Below are 6,000 nucleotides of genomic sequence, written 5' to 3'. Positions count from 1 at the left end.
TAAACATCCTCCTCATCTAGGCATCTCATTTGACTCTTGATTATGTGACAGTCTTCTTTCATTTCTGTGAGATACTCTATTTCACCAACTCCTACCCAGAGCTAGGAACAATACTGAGTTTGTGCTGGGACCGAGTAAATCTATGGCATGGCATTTATTGATGTGTCCGCACTGGGGATTGGCATGCAATGTCCTTCCTAATTGCTATCACACTATGCTACAATTGTGCAAGTGGCGCTCCAATTACAGTTAAGCAACAACGTGATAGTGAATATTCTAATATTGAATTCCTTTCAAAGGTTGATGTATACAACCGCGGAAATATGTGTTCATGTTCTCTAAGTTTCACATTTAAGAAATAAGGTGAAAGGCATTTCTATATCCTATGGTGAATCTATGTGTTCACTGGGCCGCCCATAACTGTGCCAATGAAAATGTTGATGCCAATTAAGGCACAGTGCAGTGATCATATAGGTCACCTTTGCCCGCAATCTTCCAACCCTCACCCCACTTACCTTTACTGCGGCACACTTATGTGTTTGTTGCTGACTCCCTTGTGCCACTGCGTGTCAGTACCTCCCATTATGTGGGGCGGTGCTGACGCCGGTGGGTCCTTTTATTTTTTTTATTTTTCATGCCCCCCCCTATGGTAATTGTTAAGCGTGGGACACCCCCACAACCCTCAGCTCCCGTTACTGTGACTAATGTGTGTGGGGCGGGGGACACCCCCACAACCCCTGCTCTGTTTGGGGGCAGAAATGGGGGTCATGATTTTTGAAGTGGCCAAAAGTGCACTTTTCAAATAAGGCGACATTGTATAGTTGCAGTAATGGTACGATTCCCCTATGATATGATATTATATGGCATTTATAACGTGCCTATACACATTTTTCAAGGCATGACAATGCAAGGGGGGAACAGAGGGAAGACAGACAACGATCTTACTAGGCCAGGTGTCATTCAGATCGCGCAAGTGCAGGGGAGGGGGAAGAAAAGTGCAGGGGGGAGGGGAAAGTGCAGTACATGGGATAATAATAAACAAGATAAATAAAAGAACGGAAAGTGCAGTACATGGGATAATAAATAAACCAGATAACTAAAAGAGCGGCCAGCAGGTGGCAAGTGCAGGGTGAGTGCTGAAGTAAGTGCTGGTGGGGGGACTGTAGGGATACAGAAAACAGTCCCCAGGTGCAGGGGTTGCCAGTGAAGCAGTGCAGGCATGCAACTGGGGAGCTAGAGCTCGAGATGAGAAGGGGCCAAGTAACCAGTGCAATCTCAGAATCAGCCAGGTATTCAACAGGGGAGAGGGGGAGCGAAAGCAGAAGCAAAGAGGAAGGTTTTAAGGTGCTTCTGGAACTGAAGGTGGTGCTCCTCAAGTTTCAGGGAGGCTGTTCCAGAGGGAAGCCCCAGCCGAAAAGAGAGATCTACCACCAACTCGTTGCTTGGAGAAGCCACTGACCCTGAGGGAGTTGGAGGCGGAAGAGCGAAGAGCTTGAGAAGGAAGATATTTAGGAAGAGAGAGTTGAAGGTATTGATGACAATGCAGAGTGTTTTGAACTTAATCCTCGCAGCCACTGGGAGCCAGTGCAGAGACTTCAGTCCTGGAGAGATAGGATCCCTGGGCTTGAGGCCAAGGACAGGTCTCGCAGTCCTGTTCTGGATGAGTTGCAGAGGGCAGAGGGTAGAAGCAGGCGGATTTAGAAAGAGGCTGTTGCAATAGTCCAGTCTAGAGGGAACCAGAGTTCTGGAGAGAGTGAGCTTCTGGGGAAAGGATAGGAAAGGAAGAATACCTCTGAGGAGCTGCAGCTGGTAGTGTGACTTCTTAGAGACATCAGAGATGTGAGGAGAGAAAGAGAATGTGGAGTCGAAGATGACGCCAAGGTTTTTGGCCTTGCAGGTGGGAAGAGGGCCAAGAGAGGCCGGCCAGAGAGTTACATGAAAGAAGAGTGGGAGTGTCGATGAGGAGAATCTCAGTATTACTGGCATTAAGGCAGAGGTCGGTGGCGGCACACCACTCCTGGATAGCAGAAAGGCAGTCAGAGATGAGGGACGGAGAAGAGGTGGCCGAGGGAAGCCTGAAAATGAGCTGATTGTCGTCTGCAAAGCACTGAAAGTTGGGGCAGAGAGCGGCAATGCAGTGGGCAAGGAGAGCCAGGTATTGGTTGAACAGCCAAGGAGGGATGTTAGACCCCTGGGGTACACCACAGGTAGAGAAAAAGATATCAGAGAGGAAGGACCCAAGTTGGACCTGGGAGGGTCGGTCAGAGAGGAAGGAAGTCAGCCACGCCAGGGCCTGACCGGTGATACCCAGGTTATCATGGAGACAATTTAGCAGGATGGAATGGTTGACAGTGTGAAAGGCAGAAGAGAGATCAAGCAAGATGAGGACACAGGGGGTGTTAGAGTCGAGGTTGGAGACCAGGTCTTCATGGATGTTCAGGAGAGCAGTTTCCATGCTTGTGGCAGCTCTGAAGCCAGACTGATGGTCGTGAAGACAACCAACAGATTCTTTCCGGAGCTTAAGCTGGGAGATGGCCAGTTTCTCCAGGAGCTTTCCCATGAAGGGAGTAATGGAGATTGGGTGATAGTTAGCCAGGCAGGAGGGATTGGCAGAGGGTTTCTTAAGAAGAGGATGAACAAGGAATGTTTCAGGGGATGGGAAGTCTCCAGCGGCGAAGGAGTGGTTGCAGAAATCAGCCAGGGCAGGAGCCAGGGTGTTGATGCGGTACTTGATGGTTTTAGAGGAACATGGGTGAACCTGTTTTGACAATACTTTCATAGATCGGACTTGTCTAGAAACCTCGTCTGAGGAGAACAGGGGAAAGGCAGAGAAGGAGGGAGGAGAGGTGGCTGTAGAAGGGCCAGAGGAAGAGCAGGGAGTAATGGGAGGGAGGGGAGAGGAGGAGAGTGAGGACAGGATGTCCTCAATTTTAGAGATAAAGTGAGAAGCCAGTGCCATGGGACAGGAGAGTAAGAGACTGCATTAGGATTGACCAGTTCTTTGCAGATTTTCAAAGAGTTCAGCCGAGTTGTTAGATGCCACCGAGATGCAGGCTTGGATATGAGCTCTCTTCTTGGTGAGGACAGAGAGGCGGTATTGCCTTTGGAGCAGGCGGCAGGCCAGTTTGTCAGAGGATGTACCGGAAGCACGCCGTTTCCTCTCGCCCATCCTGCACTTGCGTTTAAGGGTGAGAGGTCTGAGTCGTACCAGGAGTTGCACTTTGCTTTGGGCTTCAGGCGGATCCTCATGACAGGGGCATGGATGCAATGAGTATAAGATATAGCAGAGTGGAGCGTGGAGAGGGCTGTGTCAGGGTGAGAGTCAGCCAAAGGGGAGGAGGGAGTGAGAAAGTTGTGGCAAATGCCTCAACTGATGTGCGCTTCATGGGTCGGATGACCGAGAAGGTGGGTGGCAGTGATGGAAGTGGCTTGGCCTGTGGGGTAGAGAGTGTGGGATGGGAGGAAAGGAGAAAGTGATCACTCCTGGAGAGAGGAGTGGTGAGAGGGACAGAAAGGAGAAGGTCTGAGGAGATCAGAAAATCCAGAGTGTGCCCTGCAGAGTTGGTCAGGCCAGAAGGGAGAATAGTGAGAGAGAGAGAGTCACAGAGGTTGCGAAAGAGTCCAGAGGGAGGACAGGAGGCATTTAGGTGGAGGTTGAAGTCTCCAGGAAGGAGGAGTTGCGTGGTCGAGGCCAGCAGTGAGGAGGAGAGGCCCGTCCACTCAGAGAGGAAGGAGGAAATCTGACCAGGTGGCTGATAGATAGTAGCCGCAGTGAGGGTATGGCTCGGGGAGAGAGAGAGAGCCTGCAGACGAGGCATTCAAAAGAGGAGTAGGCCTGCATAGGAATGACAGAGGCACGAATCCACTCAGGGAAGATCAGGGTTACACCCCCACCGGAGCGGTTGGACCAGGGTGCGGAGAGGAACTTGTAGCCGTCAGGGAGGAGCGCGTCAAAGCTAATGACAGAGCTGCATGTGAACCATGTCTCGGTGAGACCGAGGGCATCGAGGTCAAGTTCTTCCAGAAGGCGGCAGATGTCAGGGGAGTGTTTGACAGCTGAGCGAGAGTTAAGAGTGGCAATGTGGAGAAGGTTGCCATCCTTGAAAGACTTCCAGGGAGGGGTACAGATCAGAGGTACGCCCTGCTGAGGCATCGAAGGAGGCCGAGGGGGGTGTAGAGAGTGAATGAGAGGGAAAGGTAGACAAGGAGGAGGCAGCGGGTGGGAGGTGAGGAGGCCATCGAAGAGGGAGAGGGGACAGCAGGAGAAGAAAGGAAATTGATGAGGCGCAGGAAGCGTCTATCAAAGAGGTAAAGGTTGGCCTGGGGGCCTTGGACCAGAACGGTCCTATTTGAATAAACATTAATGATGACCTTAGAGGAGTGGAAGGAGGCCAGGAGGGCATCCCACCGGGTGCTGCCATTAATGGGAGCGGAAGAGAGAGGAGAGAGCACCGAGACTATATGCAGGGTCCATAGTTCTGGCGGGGGAACGACAAAGAGGATGTCGGTGAAAGTTTCCTTGGAGGAGGCACTGGTATAGGTGTCAGCGATAGGGAGGCCTGGGTTGGAGTCCAGGATGTCCTTTTTAAACTTCTTCCTACCAGATTTAGTGAGGAGTGCACTATGGCTCACTCTACAATGATTAATGTGTGGGTAATGATAAAGTTAGAAAATACCTTGTTTGATTGAATCTGTTCCTTTTTAAACTGTGTTAGTAAATGAAGTCAGAGTTGCCAATTAATGATTTATGCAATAGTCATTCCGTTTAAAAGATCCAGACTCCTTCTCCCTATAAAACTTTACCGTAATAGCAGAGAAGCCAGAACTCGCCGCTGGCTATTATCCCTAAAGTTCTGCGGGCAACTGAAAACAAAATGTACACAGAGGGCAGCGTTCTGATCTATTGACAGAGAGAGGGGACTGAGAGGACAACGCCGTTAATTTGGTAGTGAAATACATGCACCATCTTAATGTGACTAAAATCATGTTCCACATATGTTAGTAATGACTTCTGTGTTGATCTTAATTTGAGGGATCTATTATGATGTTATGACCTCATATATGCAGATTCCTAGAGAGGATTCCTTGCCCTCTTATGATTCAAATATGTGGTGCTTGTGGTTAGGCCATTGTGCTATGATGGAAGCAGTTTCTAATTTTGGACGCCAAAAACCATGTTTATACAAGTGTGCTATCCTTACCTATGTATTTAATGTGGTTAGTGTGAGCACTATCTACAAAATGTGTGATCTTGCTATGACCACAAAAAATAATTATTTATGGAGTCTGAATTTAAACGTGATCCATTAAATATTTGTTAAAACTGCAGATGGACTTGATCTTCATCATCTTTGTTAAGGTAGTCAATGTTGTCTCACATAGCAAAGTATATCTTGGACCTGTTTTTCAGAGGATTCCTTGCCTTCCAATCAATAAAAACACAATATTCGTAGTTGAAACATTGTACTATAATGGATGTGATCGCTAGTGCATGCAACCGACCCATCCTACCATCCGCTCGATCCCAGCCTGGGTTCCAAAGTAATACATATCTAATACCTCTTTGATAACATTAACATGTTGTATTGTATTGTACCTGTCATTTGTATGGTGCCAATTATTTTCCATTATTATAGTATCAATGTGCTGTTAGTGGGAACGCCCTCCGACGACTGAAGTCCAGAGTGCTAGAGGCCATGGAGCATGATTATGGTGCGTGTGTGCATTTGGCCTAAAAAGGCTTGGCTGGGCTGGCCAGGCTCTGGTAGAGAAGCTACCTATGCGGACAGGCCGCCTGTGTGTGGGTGCTGAGAGGAGTGGCGGTGGTGTCAGTACTAGAGATTCACCACGTGTTCATTGTGCCGGAATTTGTCATAGGTCCCCACTGCAGTCTGCTGTCAGAGGTGTTGAGGCATAGAGTTTAGGAGAACTGCACAACCACATTTTTGTCGTAGTCCTTGCTGTATACTGATGTGTGTGGATAGCCATGCCTGCAGCAAA

Source organism: Ambystoma mexicanum, chromosome 8 (genome assembly GCF_040938575.1).
Source record: "Ambystoma mexicanum isolate Mex_15411 chromosome 8, UKY_AmexF1_1, whole genome shotgun sequence".
Lineage (NCBI taxonomy): Eukaryota > Metazoa > Chordata > Amphibia > Caudata > Ambystomatidae > Ambystoma > Ambystoma mexicanum.
Note: the sequence above shows the minus strand (reverse complement) of the source record.